The 24,192-nt window shown below is 51.4% G+C and overlaps 1 protein-coding gene across 15 annotated transcripts in view; it reads left to right on the forward strand.

The window, feature by feature from the left end:
- The window catches only part of ZNF648 (zinc finger protein 648), a 43,615-nt gene that overhangs the window by 18,292 nt on the left and 1,131 nt on the right, over positions 1–24,192 (forward strand). For 2 of the 15 annotated variants that reach the window (XR_010607328.1, XR_010607331.1), the window contains exons 10-18: positions 69–154; positions 5,123–5,458; positions 8,328–8,429; positions 10,572–10,711; positions 15,704–15,894; positions 16,707–16,809; positions 17,991–18,230; positions 19,241–19,330; positions 22,084–24,141. The gene's annotated coding sequence lies outside the window, so the exon portion shown is untranslated. Of the gene's footprint in view, positions 1–68; positions 155–5,122; positions 5,459–8,327; positions 8,430–10,571; positions 10,712–11,321; positions 11,391–13,427; positions 13,448–15,703; positions 15,895–16,706; positions 16,810–17,045; positions 17,069–17,990; positions 18,231–19,240; positions 19,331–22,083; positions 24,142–24,192 lie in introns of those variants that run through there. The other 13 variants (XR_010607333.1, XR_010607332.1, XR_010607336.1 and 10 more) reach the window with 13 other exon arrangements.

Here is a 24,192-nt window from a genome sequence, read left to right on the forward strand (position 1 = left end):
AGTACAGGAACATCGCAAGGGACCTTTCTGGGCCTTTAATTAATTAACGTCTATTTTTGTGTTCCCAGGAAGGCTTCTGTAGCAGGAGCAGTAATTCACTGAGGTCCTGGTATGGGCAATGTCTCTGTTTCACACATGATCCGTGCAGTTCCTGGTAAGGCTCTTCTGCTCCCCGAGACAGTTTGAACCACCAGCCTGTCCTCCCCGTGCAGCTGCTTCCCTCCACTACTTCACAGAATCATAGAATCATTTTGGTTCTAAGAGGAGGTCACGGAGTCCAACTATAACCCAACACTGGTGCTAAACCATGTCCCTAAGAACCTCATCTATGAGTCTTTTAAACACCTCCAGGAATGGTGACTCCACCACTGCCCTGGGCAGCCTGTTCCAGTGCCTGACAACCCTTTCTGGGAAGAAATTTTTCCTGAAATCCAATCTAAACCTCCCCTGGTGCAACTTGAGGCAATTTCGTCTTGTCCTGTCACTTGTTATCTGGGAGAAGAGACCAACACCCTGCATGCTACAACCTCCTTTCAAGATAAAGCAGGACATTTTTGAGAAAGGGAGCCTCTGTTCAAGGGGAAAGGGAATATTATCTTGTCCCCTATACTGGCTCTTCGTCCCTAAATGCTCTGCCATCTTGCCCAGCTGTCTCCCTCTCCATTGAGCACACTGTTCAAGCCTGGTGGGTGGGACTGCGGAGGGTAGTTAAGATGTCCTGATTTCTTTAGGTAGCGATAACCTGCAAGTGTGGAGTTGGCTGATGGGACTACCTGAGCCTCTTCTACCAGCTCAGCTTCTCAAACAGCTGCTCCAAGACCTGTGATTAATGGCAATTTATCAGCAGAGGGAAATGTCCTGTTTCTGCTCTGCCAGCAAAGAGCTAGCAGGGAGGCTGGAGGCTTGGCTGCCCATTCAGAGGTTTGCAAAGCTGCCAAGCCTTGCACATGCTGCTCCGTCCTGCATCTCCCTTGGTCAGATCGGCAGAGGGCACTGCATGTCTACGCTTGAGGGAAGGTTCTCTCCACACTTCCAGCTCCATGGACCGGCAGCATTAGCTCTCTGAGCACCAGGCTTCTCCCCCAGCTCCCTGCCAAAGAGCTCCAGGCTGGTGGAGTCACCTCCCTGATGGAAAGATCACGGCCGATGAAGGAAACCAGGAGGCACTCGGTGAAAACGACGGGTGAGTTTAGACCGAACGGCAGGAAATCCGCTCTCCAGCAGCTGCAGAAGTGCCGTGCTGTGGAAAGCTCTGGTCTGGCAGAAGGTCGTCCAAGACAAACAGGGGCAGACTGCCCGACCGACCGACAGGATGGGCGAGATCCAGGGATCTGGGCAGGCGAAGCCGTCAAAGCGGTTTGGCTTTGTGCTCTGCTGTGGTGACTGCAGGTGGCTGGGGAGGAACTCCCACCCTGCCCACGGTCTGCAGGACGTACCCTCGACCATGCAGGGAGCAGAAGGAGCCTTTCCCACCATAACCTGAAGCAATCAATCGGATGGATGTTTTTTTTTTTTTTTTGATCAGAACAGGATATTATCAGCCTGAGTGGCATCAGCGCTGTCCCAGATGGGTTTGGTGCAGAGCGTGTCCTCCTTGGTGAGGTGGGCTGGGGGGCCAGTGTTTGGAGACAGGCTTTGGGCTCTTCCAATGAGATTATTTGTGTGCAAACATAGGGATAAACGTCCCATGATGCCCGTGGAAGTAGCTGCTCACTGGAGGAGCCAGATGCTCCCTCTTGCATTGCTGCGGCACTGCAGGTTTTGATGCAGTAGTGACTGCTCCTCAGTGGAGGTCTCTTCAGCTGAAGAGCCAGCAGTAAAGATCAAAGGCTTATGGACTTTCTCAGATGGTATGTCCTGCTGTCTATGGGGCAAGAAGGGACAGCGATTGAATTGCAGAGTGTTTCCTCTTCAGTTTCTTCCCTGGTTGAAATCTGGGGTTGTTTGAGAGCTCTTGCCCTTGGATAGTGATTTGGCAGCACTTGGGTGACCACCCCATGAACCCTGCCTGGCTGGCTGGTTTCTGCAGAGCAGAAGTTACAGCTGAGACAGTGGTTAACCCCAACAGGAGAGCAGGTTTCTGCATCTCCAAGTGCCACCTGTGGCTCAAGCAAACTGAAGTCTTCACTCAAACGTAAGCTGCTGTATTTCTAGCCAGCAGAGGTGATTGCTCCCTGGGAACCTGCTGTGGAGTTCATTCGTTCACTGGAACCTTTATCAAGAGAGTGAAGGTGATTTTTTTCCAGACTTATTGGTGTCCTCAGGAGATTGCTTGCATGGAGGCTTTTGAAGACTGCAATCTCAGCTACTGCCCTTTGACAGCAGCAAAGATAAAGATACATGAAGCTCCCTCCTCCTCTTGCACCACTTCCTTGAGATTAGCGTGCAGTCTCCTGCTTCATGGCCTGAGGTTCTATCCCCAGAAGAAGCCACTGGGGTTTCACACACAGCCCTTATTACCCATGAAAGTACTCCCAGACTTGCTTCTCCTCACCCACTTGGAGCAAGGGCTTGTGTGGAGGTGTCTGAGGCCTGCAGAAGAGAGAGAAGGCATCAGGCTGGAGCTGGCGGATCTGCTCTGACTCTGCAAGCAAGGGGGATAGATCTCATCTTGTTTACGCTACTTAAACAAGGAGCTGTTGCTCAGGAGAGATGAGAAGGCTGGGTGAAAACCATGTTCCCTGGCGTGGTAACGCCTGAAACAGCGGTGTGGTTATGCAGGACTGTAAAGGAGCCAGGAAATGCCACCAGCCTGGCCAGAAACGTCCTGGTGAACCTCCTGGAGCCCACAGCTACGGTCTCAGCTCGCTCCCTCTGGCAAGCATCAGACCCAAAAGGTCTGTAAGTGGGACCAGCTGGGGAGCTGGAGGCTGCACAGACCTGACATGAGAAGGGGCTGTGGCAGTGCCAGTTAGCAAAGATGGAAGGGGAGATGAGCTCCAGTGAGCTCTGGACCATGTCCACCCTCTTCACCCTCATCCCCAAAAGCTCCTTCTGGAAGAGGGAGCTGGGCTCGCCAGCTTGCTGTCAGGGTGCAGTTTCAGAGGTCCTGGAAACAGGTTGGGTTTGGGTTGTTTTGTGTACACTTGTCCCTTTAGGAGACTTGGGGGACTTTCCCTCTCCGTTGTTAGGAATCTGCTGCAGATTTCCAGCACAAATGTAGCTGTGGCCGGCTTTTTCCTCATTTGTTCTCGAGCCAGAGGACAGTGCTGGCACAAACAGCTCTTCTCCCTGCCTGTACTCTTCCATGTTGATTTGAAATAGTAGTTCTTTGGCCTTGGGTTTCAGAGGGATGCATTTCATAAACCAGAAATAAATGGGCTTGAAATACTTTCATAATTTTGCAAGATCTTGACCCTCTGATAGCAAGATTACAAGAAAGATAACAAAATTAGCATTCAGGCTGGAACCACTATTGTTAAATAGACAACACTTTAAAGCCAGTACTTCTTGTTTACAATTGAGCTCATGAATTTTTAGATATTAATGTATGAGGGATTGAGTAAACAACCATTGTGCCTCTAAGGAATGAGTCCCAGGCTGTCCTGAGCTGGAATACTTTGTACTTTCCTGATTGCCTTCCAAGAATTTCAAATTACTTTGTAACAGAAAAACAAGCCTGCTTCAGGAGGATGTTTGCGAGGTTCTCCGGACAGCCTTAATTCCTCTGTACTGTGATGCGGCTGGTTTTGGGGCAGAGCTCTGCGGCTGGGTATGGTGGGATGCTGAGCGTGTAGGTGTTTGTAGAGAGGTGGAGGTTACAGGTGAAGAATAAACCACTCGAGTCAGGAGAGTCGGCCCAGCTGGGTTTTAATGCATCCAGAAGAGGTGAAGGGACGAGTGCGAAGTCACACGGCAGGTCAGGGTGAGAGCCAGCGAGAAAAGGACTCTGCTTGCCTCACCCATGAGCCTTTCAGGAGCAGCTGGGATGCTCTTGGGCATGGGCCCATGGGAGCAGCCCCCAAGGACCAGGTGACAAGGGGACATGTGGGCAGGGCACGTCCCCCCGTGCCCTGGAGAGTCCATGCCATGCTCTCCAGCGAAGCTACAGGCCACGTTATGTTCTTGCGGGTTCTCCAGGCTTACCAGGGTATTTCTGAGCACGGTGCCCTTGACACCACAAGCCGTGGTGCTCATACAAATAATCCCTTATTTCTAGCTGCCCTACGCTGGGTGAATACTCTTCAGGAGCAGCCAGCCTGTTGCCTTGTTGTTCCTTCAACCAAAAAATAACACTTGGGACCAGAGACCAGCCTGCTTTAATGCTCCTACCAGCCCTGGACTGCCCCAGTGCCCTTTGGTTGGTCTTTGTGCTGAGACCAAAGGCCAGAAGCAGAGACATCTTTCCACTGGTGCTGGTGGCTGGGGACTTGAGGCATGACGTGTAGCAAAGGCAGCTGGTGGCCTGGCAGCCTTGAGGTGTCCCTTTTGGCCAGCCTGGGCAGTCCTGTCTTGGGCATGATGGCCAGCACTTTGGTAAAATGGGCAGGATGGGTCCCTCGCTACCTGGGTCACTCAGGTTTGGTTTCCAAGCCAGCAGCCTGGAGCTGTGGGAAGAGTCATGAATTCGGGTTACCAAACCGTCTGCTGGCTGCATTAAAAAAAAAAAAAAAAAAAGGCAATTAAAGCAAAATTGTTTCCAGTCTTTCTGTTTGCAAGATGTAGTCTAAAGAGAGGTATCCACGCCAGGGTTTGCCTGATCCTGCCACAGCTCTGAGTAGGAGTTAATTTGATCTAATCCTTGTGCTGTGTGTGCTAGAAAGTGAGGAGTTCCCTACTGAGGGCTCAGGGAGTGTGCAGGTAAACAGGGCTGCTGTGCTGTTAGTTTTTAATGATGGTACAACCCAGGAAACTGGTGGTCTGATGCTTTTTTAGTTGCTTTTAATCAGAAATTATTAAATAATGTTTAAAAAAAATCTAGGAAATAATATTTTTTATGAGAGAGGATGATCACATGTTGCCAAAGACAGAGGGGTGGCAGGTCTAGGCAGTGCTGGATGGAGCTGCTGAAGCAATGGTCTGGGACGCCCTTCCTGGGGGTACCCCACAGGGTGAGGGGACTGGTGAGGGGTGTGTGTATAGGTAATTTAATATTCTTTCCTCGTTGTTTTTATATCCCCAGGGTTTTCATACCTGTTCCGCTGAAAGGTCATGCCCAGGAGAGATGGGGAAGTGAGTCCTTGTAACCCATGCAGGGCCTGTGTTTGGGGACACTCTTATGCCTGGGGACTGCTTGACAGCTGAAGGTGACAGGATGAAGATGGCCTTACAAAAGGCAGGGACAGTTTGGTGCTTCAGGCTGTGCTTGGTGGAGAGGACACAGACCCATGTCACCAGTGCTGAACCTCTTGTGACCACCGCTGCGGCGCTCCGGGTGCGAGGCAGAGAGAAGCAGCGAGGTCTGATGTTACAGAGCTCAGATTTGGGCCAAAGCACCTCTTTTTCTCAGCAGGAGAAGGTAACATTACTCCAGTGCTGAGTCTTGAAGGGGATGGGATGGGATGGGATGGTGGCAGCTCATGGTGCTGGGTTGAGTCTGGGGACGGCAGGATGCCACGGGGACAGCCCAGCTTGGCTGTCACAACCAGCTGAATGTAGGATGGTTGTGTATCGAGGGGCTGCCCAGTCTCGCATCTTATTTGACAGGGGGGAAATAAAACCCAACAGGCTAGAGAGGAGGCAGGAGAAGGGTCTTCCCCAATGAGCAGAGGGGGTAGCACAGCTGCAGGGTCCCAGGGAGGCTCGGCTGGGGCAGCTGCTTATTTTACAAGAAAAAAGCCCCGAGCATAGCACCGGGCCGAGCCAGCGCCTTATGTAAGGGCTGGCAGCGGGGCCGGCGGTGCGGAAACCCAGCGGGCTGCAATCGCCTTTGATTTTTCTCCTGTTTGCTCAGCAGCTTTCATGCGGCTGGGGGGGAGCGGGGCGAGGGCACGAGATTCCTGCACACTGAACTCCTCTGTTTCTCTCGGCGGGATAAACAGGACATAAAACAAAGCCCCAAGCCAGCCCTCGCCTCCGAGGCGGTGTGCTGCCAAGCTCCCTGCGGGACAGCCCGTCCCCTCCGGCTGCTCCTGGGGAGCTGCCACCCAAGCTTGGGATACAGGGCAGAGATGGGAGCCCACCCACGGGGGGTTTCTGGGTGCTGCAGGCATTTTTGTGGCTGGGTGAGGGTTGCTCCGTGGTGGTGGTGAGGAACGAGCAGGAAAAAGGGGGAAAAGCTCCCTAGTAGGGCTCAGGCAGCAAGTTCCATGGCGTTGGAGAGCCGAGAGTGGGTGCTCCAGAAGTGACTCCAGGCTGGACACCGTGTGTCCCCTGCAAGGGTTTTGCTGTGACCTGGCTACCCCACAAGGCACAGTCCCAGGCGGTGGGACCGAGCCCCGTGTGACACATCATGGGACACAGTGGGGCAGGAGGGGGTCGAATGCTGGTCCTCTCTGCAACGGGCTCTGCGCGTGGGGTTCCTCTGCTCCCTTGAAGCTGGGCTGCTTTATTTATAAGTTCCCCTAAGGAGGAATTTCCAGGCTCTCGTGCCCCTGTGCTTGATGCCTGCAAGTGACAGAGGGCAATGGGGCTGACCTCAGCCCTTTCCCAATGCAGGATTAGCTAAGCCGGCTCCCCAGAGACACACCAGCCCAAGCCCATGCCAGCTCCCCTGAATTTCCACCATTTTACTGCTGCCACGCTGCTGCAGGGCAAGGTGAGAAGGCAGGGAGCAAACCCTCGCTGTTGGGGTTTGAAACACTTCCAAGCATTTCAAGTGGAGTTTGCTCTGCAGCAAAGTGTCCTGCAACCACTTTGAAGTCACTTGATTGGGAAAAAACATTGACCAAGTGCGAGGCTGCAGCAAAACTCCTCAGAAATGCTATCGCTGCTGAAGCATCATGAAAGGAGGATGGTTTGTTGCTGCACCTCTGTCCTGGTTGTCTGTCCTTGACAACTTCTGCTCGCAAAAGGAAGAGCTTTGGTGGGGAAAAGGCCACCTGAGCAGAAAGCTGTTTTCCTGGCTGGAATCTGGGAACTCTGAGCCATGCATGTAAAAACCCCCTGGAAATACAGAGGTGGGAAGGCCAGGTGCTGCCCACTGCAGCACTGAGCCTGGAAAACCAGGCTGGGCTGACCTTCAGGGTCACTTTCTTGTGCCCAGATGAGAACAACAACACTGGTGGCTGGAACTGTGTGAGGACTGGGGTCGGGGAAGGCTGGGGAGGTACATGGGGCTGCCTCCCCATGCTTGAGGAGCAGCATGCGCAGGTACCTGCTCCAGCAGCCAGTTTGTGGGTGCTGAGCTCCCCTGCAAGCACCCAAGCTGTGCTCCTCCATAACCATCGGGATCTTGGCAGGAGGTGTGGATGTAAACCCTGGGGCCACCTATCCAAACTGCTTGGCCTGGGGTCTTGTGAGAGCCTGCTTTCTCATAGGATTCCCACTCCGGGCTTGATGGGTTGGAAATCCTGCAGGAGCAGCCCCTTTTTCTGTTTTGTTTCGTTTTTCCTGATATTTGTGTCTTTCCACTTCTGTCTCTGGCCAAGGCAAGCGGTGCCAAGGCACACGAGCCAGGCACACCCAGAGGGAGGGGAAGCAAAGCACCCTCAGCCCGCAGGAAAACAGGGACGGAAAGCAGATGTGGTGGCTGGAAGTGAGAAGGACGAGGAGGATGATTTGCTTGCTGGCTCTCCTTAGGGTGGTCTGTGGATCACAGCGGGTAGCGTGGCTCCAATTCAGTGCCCTGTCCTCTGGTCTTGCACTGATGCTGGTTCACCATGGGGGAGATGAGGATGGTCCACGCTCGGGGTGCACACAGGGCTTGACACTCTCCCGCTTCCAAACCTGCTGGTTGGGTCTCCCTGGCCCCATTTTGAGCCACAATATGGGCTTAAGCTGCATGAGTTGAAAAGGCTCAAGCTCTTAAAAAGCAGCACAGGATCAAAGCTTTCTTAAACACCCAGGGCATTTGGCCCGGGAGGTTTTGTTCCGACTATTTATAGCAGTTGGGGTCAAGCAAGTTCAGCGTTGGAGGCAAACTTTTTCCAAAGCTGGGGGCCGTTTGGATTAGGGAGGGGGGAAAGGGAGTTCAGCCAGGCCCGTTTCCAGCAAACGTTGACTCCTTCCCTTAGGTATGTGTTGCTCTCCATGACACGCTAACAACAGCTCTGCACAGAAGTGCCTGGCTGGGGCTATAAAGATTGAAACAAAAAATGTGGGTTGGCTGGAAAGGAGACCATGAAATAGAGAAAGTTTCCAAACAGCAAAGCCGTAACATTTGAAAATGAAAACTTTCCTTACCAGTTTGTTTTCAATTACAAATACACTCACGTTTTTTTTTCCAGGGGGAAGCCGGTGATGATTTAAGGGCAGAAAGATGAAGATTTGGCTTCCTGAAGCATATGCCATGCTTAGAAATGAAAAGAAGACGTCTGTTCATCTTAAGGGTGAGGTTTTTTTATGCCGTCACTAAAAAATACAACATTTTTCTGTGCTACCCACTATAGGAAAAACCAGGCTTAAACTCTGAGCAAGCCAACCAGCCAGGACACCCTTGAAATTGTGGCACGTTTGAAGCTATAGCCCTTGCAGAAGCCCTTGCTTCTGCCATGAAAACAGAAGCTGGGGTTTTCCTGTCTGCCAAGTGAATTGTGTTAATGAGGATGTTTAATTGTGAGGAGCATGAGCAGCACGCTTTAGATACACACCACAGCTTTTTGCATGCCTAGATCCACTCTCTTGATTTAAGTAGAGGTTATAAAAATATCCCTCTAATTACCAATAGCTTCCCATCGTACTGCCAAATCTCTGCTGCTCTGTAGGAGCAGTATCTCTGAGCTTCTCCCAAAGGAAAGGCTGCAGTTAGGTTGACAGGTAATCAGCCTAATGAGGGGATGGCTGGAGGGTTTGGCAACTGAGTGGTGTCCAGCCCAGGTGGGCTGTTACTGCAAGCGACAATACACTCTTTCCTGCAAGGGTGGTGTGGATTTTGTCCATGCTGTAGGAGCTGGGTGCTGCTCAACGAAGCCCAAGTCTACCACGTGCATGCCTTGGGTCGTTTTCAGAGAGAAATGCCAGAGGCGGAAGGTTCCTTTCATCTCTGACATCCTCACCAAAGCCTGTCCTCTGATGCAGAGGCTGCCCATCCTTGCTGTGGATGGTTGGATTGCACTGGAGAAGCCAAATTGTTGTCATTCAGGGAAGGCTGCAAGGTCTAGAATGGATTTTGAAGAACAAAATGATCTGCATGTGGTTGGAGAGTGGGATGAAGGTGTGTCTGGCCTGCCTGCACATCAGGCGGCCATGGCTGGTGTTGCAAGGGGAAGTATCATGCAGAAGGGAAGGTTTCCCCTGGAGCTCCCCAGGTGTCTTGTTTCATACTTCTGGAATGACCCAAAAAAGTAGAAGAGCAACGCTGAGATGTGTGGATGAGGCAGAGCTGAAGGGTATCAACAGTATAGAGGAGGTTCTGGGTGTTGTAAAAATATAATTGGATGACCTGGAAGATAGAAGTGACGACAATGATACGAAGCTCATCAGTATAAAACGCAAGGTCTTTGAGCTTGAGAAGCAACAACGTACGATAAGATAGGACTTCACATTGCCTGGAGGGGTGATAGAGAAGGACTTTGGACTGTCCACTGATTTCACACAGTACCTCTGAGCCACTGCCTGAACATGGGCGTGCAAACAGCAGATGCATCCGTTGGGGGACTTCCATGACAAGGCCTCTTTGTTGACCTTAAAATCCTCATGGCAAGAGCCACCAAAACTTCCACTGGAACAGTGGGTACAAATCTGATCATCCTTTCCCCAGAAAATGTTAGAGTGGAGCAAGTGCAAAGCAACCACTGTCCTGGTTGCTTCAAGAGTGAAATGAGTGTGAGGGTTAGACATGATTGTCCTTCTTCCATCTTGGTTTTTCAACACGGCAGAGACAGGCTCTGAGCCCAGTTTCCACCCCTACCCAGTAGAATAAAATGTTCTTCTCATTTTTGCCTCCTAATGAAAATGATGACCACTCACCTCGTGTTTTGTATGTGTCCTTACTATCAAAGACTGTTCTTGTGCTTGGTGCTAATGTTCCCAGCTCTTGGCTTGGGAAGGGTATACTGGCCAACTGGATGGTCACTTGGTCTGCTGAGGGGTTGTCTGTTCTGCAATTAACAGACAAAATGCCCACCACTGTGGTTGGAAAGAAGTTTTAATTAAAATCCCTTGGTATTGGCCTTGGCCAGACTGTGAAGTGAATGGGAAGAGGGCAGAAGGCCCAGGTCAGTGTCTTGGGTCACCCTAGGAGAGTGTCCCCTGAGCCGAGGCTGAACACAAGGAAGGACCTGCTTTATAATTGCATAGGCTTTTTTATTATTTTTTTTTTGTCTCGAGTGATCTGACCAGTGGACAATTGCAAGCTGATAGGAGCACAGATACTGCCAACCAAAAGTTGGGCTGGGTCCACAGGTCATTTGAGTCCTAATGAGGAATCATGAATAGAAGCTCACATCACACAAGTGAAAAACACCTCACCCTCTTCTCTAATGAGCGCAGCTCTCCAAACGCTTTTGTCTTGGGCTTTGCTTGCCTTTCAGAGGTGCCCAGGGCTACGTCTTCCAGACTGGCCTGCAAGCTGCTGTCACCTACTCCATCTTCTCGCTGATGGCCACGGGGAAGGTGCCTCACTCTGCCGGGTGGCCAGGGCAGACCCTGCATGCTTATGACAGTGGAGTGGGTAAGCGAAGCCCCAGGAAGGTGAGATACCCCCTCAGGGGGTGTGGTGGGCCCCAGTTGGTCTCCCCCAGGTGGAAGTTGTCCTCCATCCACTTGCCTGTGATATGCTGGGCTTTGGACAAACTTCATGTTCCATAGCCTGCGTGGTTCCCTACCAGTGCTGTAATTGCAGGTGCTACTCTAATTAATAAGTGTGTGCTCCTCCTGTTGTCAAAGCCCATTAATTAATGCAAAGATCACATAGTAAGCGCTAGGAAACTGGCACCAGGATGGGTTTCCCTCTCATTCACATGGAGCAAGTCCTGCTTGCTTCCATGGTAGCCAGCCCTGTGGGCCTATTTGTATTTCCCCTGCTCAGGATGGGGCAGTGGACCTTCTGGTTTGCATACTCACGAGCAAACCAAATCAAGATGTAAAAAAAGCCAAATGGGTGCCAGCCCCCCAACTTGCCACATGAAGGCCAACATGAGGGCCCTACCACCCTACCAGCCCATGTTACCCTGTGACACAGCGCCAGGGCCCTGAAGCCATGTAGATGTTCTTCCAAACGTTACTCCAGAATATCTTTTATTTTTTCTAAGATTGTTAAGGTAACTTTTGGAGGGGCAAAGCCCCTCTTGGTTCCATGCAGGGATCCTCGACTCCTGCATCCTTCCTTCAGCACAGACTTTGTCCAGAGGTACCCCAGCCCCTTGCGCAGGAGGATGGAGCAGGCACCTGGCACGGCGAGCTGGAAAAGGATTTCATTTCTGCACTTGGGCTCTGGCCTAGAGAAATCAATTGGCTTTCACACGTTTTAAGGAACGGAAAAAAAAAAAAAATCCTTTCCTGCTGCCATTTAGGTTTTTGTCTCCTGCTTTTGGGTTTAATTTTCTGCTGTCAGGCTGTGTGGGAGCGCTGAGCAGCTCTGGAGGTTCTCAGTCTGGGCTGGCGATGGAGAAGATGTTGTCCAGCTGAACCCAGGCTCTTTGGGCTGGTGCACATGGCCACGGTGAGTGTAGGTGCCCAGGGTGCCCCTGCCTGGCAGGAGAGGGGAGAGGGGGAAGTTTGGGGGGCTGGACATGGGGAGAGCCCCAGTGGTGAAGCACAGGGGTAGCTCCAGGGACCAGTCAGAGGTGGCATTTGCGGACAGAAGTACCCAGGTGAAACATCCTGATGTGTTGCCTGCTGGCATCAGTTTAGACCTGTGCAGGACCAGCCACCTGCACAAATGCAGCTTTTGAGATTAAATCAGCATTGTGGGGCAGCGTCAGGGGGATATTTTTACCATTCCGCAAGAAAAATGCCTTTTTTTTAATGCCCAAGCGTAGCAGACAAAGGGGTTGGCTGTGCTCTTCCCTTCCCTTTCAATCCCCTTTCTGCACAGTAACATTTTCTACTTCCAAACGCTGTTCTTTTTTGTTGTTGTTGTTGTTTTCCTTCTTGTTCCCCTCTTATTCCCCCCTCCTTCCCCCCCAATATTCCCCTGGGGGAACGGCCTCTTTCCCGGGGTCCCCCATCCTGGCAGGGTGCCGGGGGTGCAGGGGGGCGATGGCAGCGCTTCCCACTCCCCCCCCAAGTAGTACAATGGGGACATTCAGCCGGGCACCACGTAGCCCAGCACCAACCCCAGAGCCCAGAGGACCCCCCCTCGCCATCCCCGTCCACCCCTATCGCCGTGGTGAGACAGAAAATAGCTGACGCCGTGTCCCAGCACGCTGGCGGAGGCGAACTGGAATCCAGCATCACAAAACAAGCCCTGTGCACGCTCCCTTCCCGACGCAGGCGCGTGTGTGTGCGGGTCCCCCTCCCTCCATCCCCCCCAAAAATCTCCAAGTCTGCCCAGTAACACCAAACTGGGCTCCTTTTCCCACCCCCCCTGGCCAATCCGCAGGCTGCCAACACGCCAGGGCCTCCGCTGCCGGGATGCAAGGGGCAGGAGCTGGTAGGGTTGCAGGGAACAACATGTTTTCCTTCTCCTCTTCTTCCTCCCGAACCGCTTGTTTTTTAATTTCGGGGCCGGCGAGGGGAGGCGTGGGTCAGAGCTTGGAGGCAACCCCCATCCTTTCCCAGGAACACAGCCTACCCACCCCCCTAAAAAATAAAAAAAAAGATGAGATTTCATTGCTGCTCAAGGAAGCCTTGTTTTTAATCGCAGGCAGATCAGTGGTTTTTTTAGGGGTGGGACGAAGGAGAAAGGAGGGGGGGCAGAGCAAGGAAAGCAGGGTTTCCTACCCGGGTCCAAGTGGAGCTTTTCAGGCTTTCCTGCCTGCTCCAAAGGGACTTTTCCACACACCCCCTCCTCTTCGCTTTGCTGTTTTTTCCTTCTCTCTGACTCCATGCTTGCAGCAGCTGCTATGTTTGCAGAGCAGGAGGCTGGACTGGTGTAAATCCAGCAGTCTTGGGGTGCTGGGGGTGATTGGTAGCAGCTGCCAGTTGGGGTCCAGCCTGCTGCCCCCCAAACCTCCCTGGGAAGCAGCTGGGGTAGGTGCAGGGATAAAAACACTGAACATACTGTGTTTCAGGGGATTTAACTGAAGGATTTTATGGTCGGACTTGATGATCTTAAAGGTCTTTTCCAACCTAAATGATTCTGTGACTTCGGCTGCCTTGCAGGGGGCTTGCCAGTCCCTGTGCCTCCTCTATGCATCAGGGTGTTTTGCAGGTCCCTTGGGCTTAGCAGCCATACAGTTACTGCCTGCAAAATAATAATTAAACACATTTTGGTCTTTTTTTAGCATGTTCATGTGGTAGCACCTTATGACGAGCTTGCCAAGGGGCAACACCTTATGATGAGCTTGCCAAGGTGCGCTTAAAAGCAGGTATTGGTGATGTTCGTGATCCCTGACAGAAGGGATGTGTGTTCGGACCTGCGACTGGCAGGAGGACAGGCAGTATTATGTGTCCCATGCTGCCTGCTCAGATGCAGAGCTGTGCTGAGATGCAGCGATGCCCGATGAGAATTGGAAAAGCATCACTGAGTTGATGGCAGTGATGCTCTGCTGATTTGCATCCTGCTGAAGCCCTGGCCCAGGAAGGACCGTATTGGCTTAAGGCGACCAAATTCTTGTGGGAACTCAATGAATTGAGGGCCTGAAGGTAGTGGCCTTGTTGCAAAAGGTGGAAAGAGGTAGGCTGGGTAACCGCACAGCTTATATACCTTGCCACTTTTTTGGGAAGGGAAATTACCAAGGCAAATCTTGCCAAGGAAAATTGCTGCCAGCAATACCACCAGCCAGATGGGATTGTCCTGACATCCGAACATTTTGCAGGCACCTCCAGAGATGTGTCACGCTCCCCTGGTTGTTTTGGGTGTCATTACACAGTATCGGCTTGAAGGGAGGATGGGACAAACATCCTCCTGGTTCCAGGGGTCCTAAATGGCTGGGGAGAAAATTGCAATTACTGCAAATGAAGAGCAGGCAGGCTGGGTCCCACAGACGCTGGATAAACTGCAGGAACGGAGCTTGGACTGCAGAAATCCTGGGGAACAGCAGGCAAAGTTGTGCCAGTCTTTGGGGGGTGACTGGGAGGGGCTGGCAAGGACACCATGTCCCTTGTGTGCTGCTGGTGCTCCACCCCGGGGAGAGGCTGAGCCTGGGGCTTCTTGCACAAACTGTTTGTGCAGGATGGGGAAAGCTGGGGCCCGGGGACACAGAGCAGCTCGGGATGTCCTGTGACAGCTCTCCTGTTCCAGCCCAGCCTCCCGCAGGGGTGGGACAGGCTACGTTATAGATCAATGGGTGTTATTTATTGAAAGTACTTTGCAGTCTTTTTCTCCTGAGTCCCTCTTCCCTCATCTGTCCTCAGCTTCTGCCCTTCTCATTGACTCCACTGAATTCTATCTGGCCTGAAAAGCACGTATCTTGCATGGGTAACCAGCACCACCGTTGCTTCCTGGCTCTGTGCACCTCCAGAAGTGTCTGGAAGATCCAAGCCCCAAGCTTTAACCCTCACAGCCCTTCTGAATTATACCTGTGGATACAGAAGATAACAGGAGCAGCCAGGGCCTCAGCAGCGAGGACAGGTTGGGAAGCAGAGCTGGGAGGGTGACTGGTGTCAGACAGGAAGGACAGACACAGCCTACTGGTAGGCTTGATTGGGGTTCATCCAGCAACTCACAGGGCTCTGAGCAGCCTGATGTGGGTGAAGATGTCCCTGTTCATGGCAGGGGGTTGGACTAGATGAGCTTGGAATGTCCCTTCCAACCCAAACCATTCTGTGATTCACCCATGGGCGCAGAGCCAGGCAGAGGGCAGGGGCTGTTTGCCCCTGGGATGTTTATAAGATTCACTGGGCAAACTGGTCATCCCGAGCATCTGCTCCCTCAGTCTCGGGCTTTAGTGAGAAGTAGGATGAAGGTACAATATGTAGGATATCCCGTATGATAGCATGGTATAGGATACAGACACAGTCTACAGCTTGCAGTTGAAAATATCAGCCAAGCTAACAGCTCGAGAGCTGGATTTTGTATCGGATGTTGCCAAGAGCTCCAGGGGTAGAAAACAGGCACACCACACCGGTCCAGAGCATCGAGTGAAACCATCCCATTGGTTTATATATCTCAGAGGAGATTTCCCCCACGGAGCAACTCAGTTTTCTCTGCAGCAGAGATAATCTTCCCCTCCTCCCTCACTGCCGAATACTCTGGCATCGCACCAAATAGCAAAGTCAACATGAAATACCCCCTCGTTTCCCGGGCCTCCTCTTCCCAGCCGTCCTCCAGCAAAGAGGAGTGATACAGCACCTGCTTTTCTAGCCGCAGCCTTCTCCCAGAACCGGGTCTTTGTGGCCCTTCAGAGGTGGTGCCAAGAGCTTTGAAATCTGTTCAAATCCAAGGCATAAAGCAAGGCAGCAGCCAGGAGCCCCGGGTGCCTGCTCTGAAGGGCCTCTGGTTTGCTCAGGCTTTTAAGGGGTATTGCTGAGGCCACCACCGTCCCACGGCATTGCATAACCTCCCCACTCAGTGCACACGGGGAAGGGAACCACTCACGTTTCTTTCCTTCCAATGCAGGCACAAAGAAAGGTTGGAACAAATATATTGGCTCTACCCTGTTGGCCTGCAAACTGCTGTCCACAGCTGCAAGACTGAGTTGAATTTATGGGCTAAGCAGGATCAGGAGGAGCTGATAAGCAGATGGGGGATCCCATCAGTGTCTGCCAGACCATTTTCCTCCAGGAACTGGAAGCAAGACAGGATCAAAGGTGTGTGTGGTATCTGCTGCACGTTCATTGCACCAACTTCTTATCTCCATCTCAGTTCTCTTGCAAAGCAACTTGGAAGCTGGACAAGTGGATCTCCCCATCTCCATCCCCATGCCTTGCTGCAATGACCTTCTTGGGACATTGCTCCCTGCTCCTCCTTGGCCAACAGCATGATGGACCCACCAGGGTGACCATGGCACCAGCTCCCATCTATTTGCTGCGGAGTATGGAAGATGTGGGTGGATGGACCCACCTTCCACACAGGAATGTCTGGTTTGGGGGTATAGGGAAAGCAGGGCACTTACTAAATCTTTCAGAAGAAGGATTTAGAGACTGCAGGACATGCCCAGTCGGAAAGAAATTATTTAGTGGTAGGCTGGTATTTTTTCCAGCTTCGGTATCTCATGCTGCCCATTCCTTTGTATGTCATTAAACTGCCTTTCCAGCCACTCCCTTGAACTCAAACCCACTGCAGTATGACCTATACATTACTGCTGTCTGCCCTGTGGTTCCCATGCCCTTCTGATTGGCATCTTTTGCCCTGGACCTTCAGACATGAGCCAGCCTGAGCAGGGCAGGAGGATCAGAGAGGGAAATAACATCAGCAGGAGGGTGAACTTTGGGAATGACATGTTGGACAGGATTCTGGTGGGGCCTCTGGGGCAGGATATATCCCAGAAATCGGATACCATGTCTGGGTGTCAGAGTGGGAAGAGGTATGAAAGTTGGCATATGGATGCGCATGCAAACATATTTATTGCATTTTCAGGGTTGCCTTACGTTTGAAACTCATGGTACACCCTCTCTTCCAGCAGCGTTTCCAGGGTCCGGTGCTTATTTCCAGGGACGCAAAGATGACTCTGGAAAATGGCATGCAGAGAGTTTCTGCCCAGCCCTCGCACCGTTCTGCTTGGGGTAAGATTTTTGTCTGCTCTGCCCGCTCCTCCCTGCTGCTCCCATCCCTCCTGCTTGCTTTGCATGTGCTGCAGAACCGGCGAGGCAATGTGCTCTAGTATTTTCTCCCCATCCGTGCTCAGCTAATCTGCTGGATTATAGTCATTATATTTAACTGGATTAAATGACTCTTACTGCAGTTACTGTTACTGTTTTGCTCTGGTTATATTTAGAGGGTGCTCTGGTCGTATTTATAGGGCTGCTGAGTCAAGTTACAACTTTAAGGGCTGGAGCCTTGGACCATGTAAGTCAAAGTAACCCTGGATAAAGTGAAGCATCACCCATTGGTACAAGCGCTTCCAGGGCCCCTTGGTGACTCCTTGCTGCAGGGCAGCATTTGGCACTGCAAATAGAAACCCCACCTCCCTGCACCTCAAATTGTGTTTGATAGCAGTGTAGTGTACCAAAATCTTCTGATCTTGAGGAACTGGGCCAGGGAGAAGATCTTAAACCCTTCTGCTTGAAGAGGGGGCAGTTCATATGGCCGTCAGTCCCTGCAAGCCTAGAAACTGGGAAAAAGAAATCTTTAAAGTGCTTTCTTTGTAACATCTTGGTTGTCTCTGGAGTTGGAACCCTGTGGGGTGAGTGACCAGGGGATGCTGCTCATCACAGCTGGGGCGGTTCACATGCCAGAGCTGCCTGAGTGCTGGGGAGGGATATGGTGTGGCGGAGCCAAAAACTGGCTCTGGAGTGATGCTGGGGACTCTTGCTGTGGGCAATGCAAAGGAAAGAAACAGCTTTTTCCTGGGTGTCTGGCTGTTTGTCGATGGCAGTTGGAAGAGCAAAGGCACCTCAGTTGCTTGAGAGCCTGGGCATCCTCCAGCCGTGCTGCACCGTGCAGAGCAGAGACCAGCCTGCCCTGCAAGGCTGCAACTGACCCTCCAGCATGGGGACAGGGAGTCCCAAATAAGCTCTTTGGAAGTAATGAGGAACTGCAGCACATGCACTAAAAATAAAGAAACAGCAGGCGAAAAATAAATCACTTGGAGGAGCCTCCGGCCGGGAGGCTCCCAGGCAGACTGAGCCCTGATTTGTGGTCTTGACCTTGGCTCACTGAACTTGGGCCCCGGCTCGCCTGGCTGGAAAACCGAGTAGAATAAAAGGCAGGATGTCAAGGCTGAGCTTAGCTTTTCCTTCTGCAGATAAATCACCAGGAGATGAGGAAATTGGCTGTGTGTGTTTGCAAACAGCTCACTTTCGGCGTGCCAAGCCTACTCACACAGGTTGCATGGTTGCCTGGCTGAGGTGGGAAGACGAGCAAACCCCCTGTGCTGTTTGGTCCTGAGGGAAGGTGATGGAGAGTTAAACCAAAGAGGCAGTCTGCAGCAGCGTGGTGGTACCTTGGAAGAGGGAGGCGGGGCATAAACCAGCGATGTGCAAAGGTAAGAGTGGAGGGACCCTCTGCCTTTTGTTTGTGCAATATTTGCGCCGTGTCCTCCAGTGCCTGGGTCACACCAACACACTCTGTCACTGCCCAGGTACCAGGGGAACTACATAAATAATCTAAAAAGAAAAAAACAAGTTTTTTCTTTAATAATTTTCCAATTGCTGGTGCAAGAAGTGTTGGGTTTTTTTCTTTTCCACGTAGGAGATCTTTTACTTTGTGCTCCTGCACATTGTGCTATTGCAGACTATGTTTTGGGGGAATGTGTTTGGTGTCTGACAACCTCACCAATGCTCCCATGCTGTTTGTGCTATAGTGCTCTGGGTAGAGAAAAATATTGCTTGCTTTCCACCCATTCTCTTCTCCAGCTGATGGGAAGTCGGGAAGGGTGATATATTTTAGCTGGTGAAGTAAATCAGCCAGAGAAGCGGGCTGAGCTCATGGATATTCAGGCCATAGCAAACGTCTGTAAATGTTTTCTGCAGTGAAGAGTTTATCTAGAGGCACCTTTGCTATTTGGCACCTGTTATGCTTGATTTGGGCTATCTTGGTTATTAAGTGCTTTACAGAGAAAGCTCCAGGGGACAGAGTAGTAACTGCCCCCTACTCGTCTCCGTTTTTCTTGTGGCTCCTGGCAGCAGGAACAGAGTTTACTGTAGCTTCTGTTCCCATCTATTCTGGGGCTGAAGCCGTAAAAACAAACGGAGGATGATTACACCACGCACTTGCAACCACCGAGGAATGGTGCGGATGCGAGAAGCAGAAGAAAAACTTGCTCATTTAGTGGTTTTCTGACTGCCTGCCAGGGCTGCATCTGCTTTTCAGCCGACAAAGCGCAATACCGCTAGCTGGCTATTAGATGAGAAGAATTTGAATAATTTTTGTTACATGCAGGAAGAGGGAGCAGGGACTCACCCTGATGGCTTTCTGAGCTGAAAACTGATGCTCATGTCCATTGACTGCTATGCAAATATATCAATGTATGAATTTTTATTCTTTCTTTTTTAGAGAAGTGCTTTCTAAACCTTTCATAACTTGAGAAGTTAACTGGCATGGCCAAACCAAGCAAGCAGGAAGGCAGGCAGCTGTTGTCATCAGGTGAGCCCTTGTTCTTGATCTCATGCTTTAGTGAACCTCTGCAAACTATGTTTTTTGCCCCCCCCTTTTTTTTTTTCTTTTTTTTCTTTTTTATAGACAAAACACCCATGGACCAAACAGTCTACTGCCTGTACAGACAGGCAGGAAAACACAAAGCCCTGTAAAAGCCCCCACTACTTAACCCCTACTCTAGGGAGACATTTGTGTGACTTTGCATTGCAGTTTCCTGATGAGTTCTGCTCTGTTGAAAGCAAAGCTCAGAAGGACTCTTGACCTGCAGGAAAGACACCCTCAATAGCCTTTTAAAAGCCTCCAAGCCTGTATTGAACAGATCCTAAAATCTTGCCCACAGCATGGGTATAAATCAAATCCCACATTTATGTACCCCAAGTCCCCTTATGCTTTTGTACTGTCCATGGAGATCTGCATATGGATCAAGCATCCTCCCAAACGAGCTGCTCTGGGTACTGGCCACATAATGGGCAAAAATGTCCAGTAAAATCAAATAAAGCAAGAAAGCTACAGGCAGAAAATCTAGAGCTGGCTGCTTCTGCTGGTGCCAGAAAGATGTTTGCAGAAGAACTTGAAGAGCTGGTGAGAGGTTTTGTCCAGTCCCACCTCCTTGGCCTCAGCCGACCCTCTCTCTGTCTGTCATGGAGGTGGGCAGAGGGAAGACCATAAGCGGATGCAGTCCCTTGCAGCATCTTGGAGGCACCTGGCTTCATGGTGAAACCTTCCAAAATTTGGGCTGGGAGAGCCTTCTGCTGCCCTTTCTTTCCATCTCTCAGCATCGCCTCTTCAGAGAGCTGGCACCAGTTTAAACTCATTTATTTGAAACCAGGCAGAGAGGAGGGAAGAGAAATATGATTACCAGGTCATCGATTTGTCTCCCACAAGGTGCCCAGAGTGCAGGGTGTCTACTGAAACAAAAATTAGCATTTGTCTAGCCCTGGTAATTCTATAAACAGCTCCGGATCCAGGGATGAAATACGGTCATTCCCGAGGAGGCGCCTGCATTTTGATGGATGCCGCGGATGGGATGAGCAGGGCTTTGCTCTGCCCAAGCCCAGCGCTGCAGGATGGCCCCCAGCAGCTCAAGGTGCACCCCAAATTGGGCTCTTTATACCTATCCCGGGTGATGGTGCTGAGGGGGTCTAGCATGAGCCCGATGGGGGACCCGAGGGACCAAGCCCACCAAAGGACACGTTGGGTGTACTGGAGGCTGGGAGGCAGAAAGTCGTGGGTCTCTGTGTCTTTATGTCATGTGTTTTAAATTGCATTTAAAAATGCAACGTAAAACAACAACAACAACGCTTTTAATTAGGAGGATCCCAAGGCCTGCTGTGTTCTGGTTTGGCCTGGGCAGGGGACGAAGCTGGGAGCTGTAAGAGGGATATAACGAGCAGTGAAACATAATCCTGGGATTACAAGCGGCAATTAGCACCACGAGGATGTTTGTGTCGCCCTGTGCTCCCTGCCTGCAGGCTTTGGGCTGCGTTACAGGGACCAGAGCATGTCTCCCACCTGAGCTGGGGCAGGATTAGTCCCATGGGCTTGCACCGTGCTGCGGTGCCTGCAATACCTTGGCATCACGGTTTTTTAGGGATATTAGCACTGCCACAGCCTGGAGGACTCCAAGGAGTGTTGGCCTGGATCTGTGAGCCGGGGAGAGCTGTTGGCAGAGGCAGGAGGTGGGAAATTGCTGCTTGGGAGAGGCAGGATGGAAACGGGAGCTGCAGCCAAGGCACCTCCAGCACCTCCTGGCTAGGGCAGCCGTAGGCAGTGTGCGGAATACTCTGCTGAGCAGCTCAGCAAGCCCCTGCTCAAACAGATCGAGGGATGGAGAAAGCAGGTGGGGAGCCAAGGAGGATGACGGTTTTCTGAGGTTTTCTATGAGCAGGGATGGAGGAGCAGCCACACGGGAGAGGGTCACCGAGCAGCACAGGGGAGGGCGCTTTCGTTTAGCGTTGCTTTCTCCAGAAATAGCATCCTTCCCCGAGTTACTCCTGAGGCTCCTCTGGCCTTGCCCTGGCTCCAGCTCGTTAATGTTTAACCCACTGGATGGGGACAGCCTGTCGCAGGCAGCACACGGGAGGTGGTGTCAGCACGCGGGGACAGCAGCGGGTGGCCGGGCACACGCCAGGCCACCTCCCCTCACTGGTGGGACCGGCATCACCCGGTGCCGCCAGCAGCACCCGGCCCCGCGCTGCTCCCGTAAGCCCCGGGACGTAGTGGGGTGAAGGGGGTTTGCTGGGGGCAATGCCAGTTCATTTGGAAAAGGGCCAGCCGGGGCTGTGTGACCCAGGATATCTCAGTACCAGCTTCAGGGGACCGGCTGAGAGGTGAAAGTTGGGGGGGGGGATGCTGGCTTCAGTCCCCCAAGAAGTGCAAAGCCGGGCAGGCAGAGCTGTGGGGTGATACACAGCATGAGCCCAATGTGTTTGCACATATAAAGCCCCTCTTCTTCCCGGGACATTGTCCCCAAGAGCCCAAGCAGGCCCAGGGCTTACAGGGGTGGTTGGTGCCATGTTTTAGGGCAAGTGCTGGTTTGTCTGAGGGTGAAAAAAAAAAAAAAAGTTTCCTTGTAAGCAAACAATGCTTGACTTTATTGCCTTTAAAGTGCAACTAGCACAAACAGTGGCAAAAGTGCAAACACTGATAAAGCTTAGAACATTTTGAGCTGTGCAAACAAGCCGGAGGTGGAAGGGTGGGCTTTTGCCTTTTCTTCGCCTACCTCACGTCCTTTTTCCTAGGCAGACAGATGCATCGCACGCGCCTCGTCCTCCTCCTGCACCTTGTTCGGCATCTTCTGTCCCATCTGGCTCTCCAAAGCCGCCTCTGGGTGATGACCCATAGATGGCTGTGAAAAAATCCCAGCCTTGTCCTGCTGGCTCCTTGCCTGGTGACCACAACACGCTGTTCCCCATCATTCCGTGCTCTTCAAGGCACTTTTTGCCCCGGCTAGGGGAGGGTGATGCACGAGAGACGTGAGACGGCTTACAGGGAGCCAGAGCGTCAGTGCTGTATGTGAGGATGAAGGTCCAGCTCCTCAAGAGATGTTTAGGTATCTGCATCCTATTACAGGGTGTTTCAAAAAAGGCGAACCCATTTTCAAAGCAGTATATTTCACAACGACGGTGTGTTACAGTTATACAAAAAATTATAAATGGTTTATAATGAGTTATCAAGTTTTAGTAAAACAGATTAGTCGCTAATGGTGGCACAAAAACACAGTCTTTGACATATCCTGACAAGAAAAAGAGGTATAGTGATTGGGGCTATCTTTTTGAAACACCCTTTATTTAAGATTATGAAGCAAGTTGGGGAAAAGCAGGCCACTGCAAACTGGGTCAAAAGAAGAAAGGGAGAGAGAAGCAGCGAATCGGGCAAGGTGCAGGGAGCTTGATCGCATCTCCATCCCTCCAGATCTCCATGCACCAGAAGGTTCTGCTGTCTCCAGGCTGGGAGGGGATGAAATACCCGGAGTTGTGGCAGCCCCGTCGCGCAGGTACCCCCGGGGCTCTCAGCACAGCCCTCCTCACCCCGAAACAGGGGGATTCACAAGTTTTGTGTCTGCTTGACAAACTCTTCCCTAATCCAGCCTTGGAGTGGGGAAAAGCTTTTCTTATTAAGGCCGTCGTCCGTCCCTGTCCTGCTCGGGGCATGCCGGATCACTCCCCTTGCTGCCAGAAAAAACCTGAATATTGGCCAGGAATTAATGTCCTTGCCAGACTTACTCAAAATCAGCCAGTTCAGCATGTTACCGAGGGAAGGGACAAGCAAACAGAATGACGACACACTCACTTTTGTAAGGCTTGAGAAAACAGACTGAAGTACAGTACATGAAATTACAAAAAAATAGACGTACTGGGGTAAGTTCAGTTGCTTTGGGACAAAGTGATTTTTTTTTTTTTTCTTTTTAAAGCTAAAACTTCCTTCTAATTCTGCCAAGTCCCCTCTGAGTGACGTTCTGGAGATTTTTCCCATCTGGATTCCATTTTCTGGTAGGAGAGGCCAGGGCAGGAGCGCCTGCGGAGCCCAGACTCAGAGCTGAGAGGTGATGCACATCGGACGTGACACCTGGGCTGGTTTTGGCCCAGGATGACTTGTTGATTTAACTGAGGCTGGATGCCAAAGGCAATAAGGGATTAGAGTAAAACGGCTCAGGCAAGCAAGGGGTTTTTCTCAGCAGTGATGTGTGATGCTCCCACAAGAGCCACGGCGCTCGAGTGCGGATGTGCAGCGAACAGAGACCAGGACATGTGCCCATCACGGACACATTGTCCCATGGTGGTACCCGTGACATTGAAGGAAGAAGCCGGACGAAACGGTCACTTGATACTGTCGGGTTTTTGGAACAAGCTGTTATTCCTAAATGGGCTCTTTCTCCCTTGCTGCTCACCCCAAACCCTCACTTGCCTTCCAAGAATCACGACAAGCATCACTTGGGTTGGTGAGCCCCACCAGCACTGTTTTCCCCCATCCCTGCCCCATAGGGAGCTCCTCTGTGAGGAGCATCTTTTCCTCCCCCGTGGGGTGCTGGAAGCTGTCAGGCCTAAAAATTCACAGCTCCTCAGGGAGCAGGAAAGCTATTTTTTGAGGCTTCAAAAATTGCGGCAGCCCAAATTATTTCCCAAAGCTTGCATTAAGTTATTCAGGCAGCTGACTCTGCAGGTATTAGGTTGGTGCAAAAGGAATTGCGTTTTTTTTTTTTTTTTGCATTGTTGAAATTGGCTGTTTGATACTGGAATACATTCTTAAATAAATGTGGTTATGTTATAAATCATTTTAATGTGCTTTTCTCTTTTTTTTTTTTTTTTACTACTGACTTATTACTTGCTGTTTATTTTATATTTATTTTA

This window comes from Caloenas nicobarica, chromosome 20 (assembly GCF_036013445.1).
Source record: "Caloenas nicobarica isolate bCalNic1 chromosome 20, bCalNic1.hap1, whole genome shotgun sequence".
NCBI classification, from domain to species: Eukaryota; Metazoa; Chordata; class Aves; order Columbiformes; family Columbidae; genus Caloenas; species Caloenas nicobarica.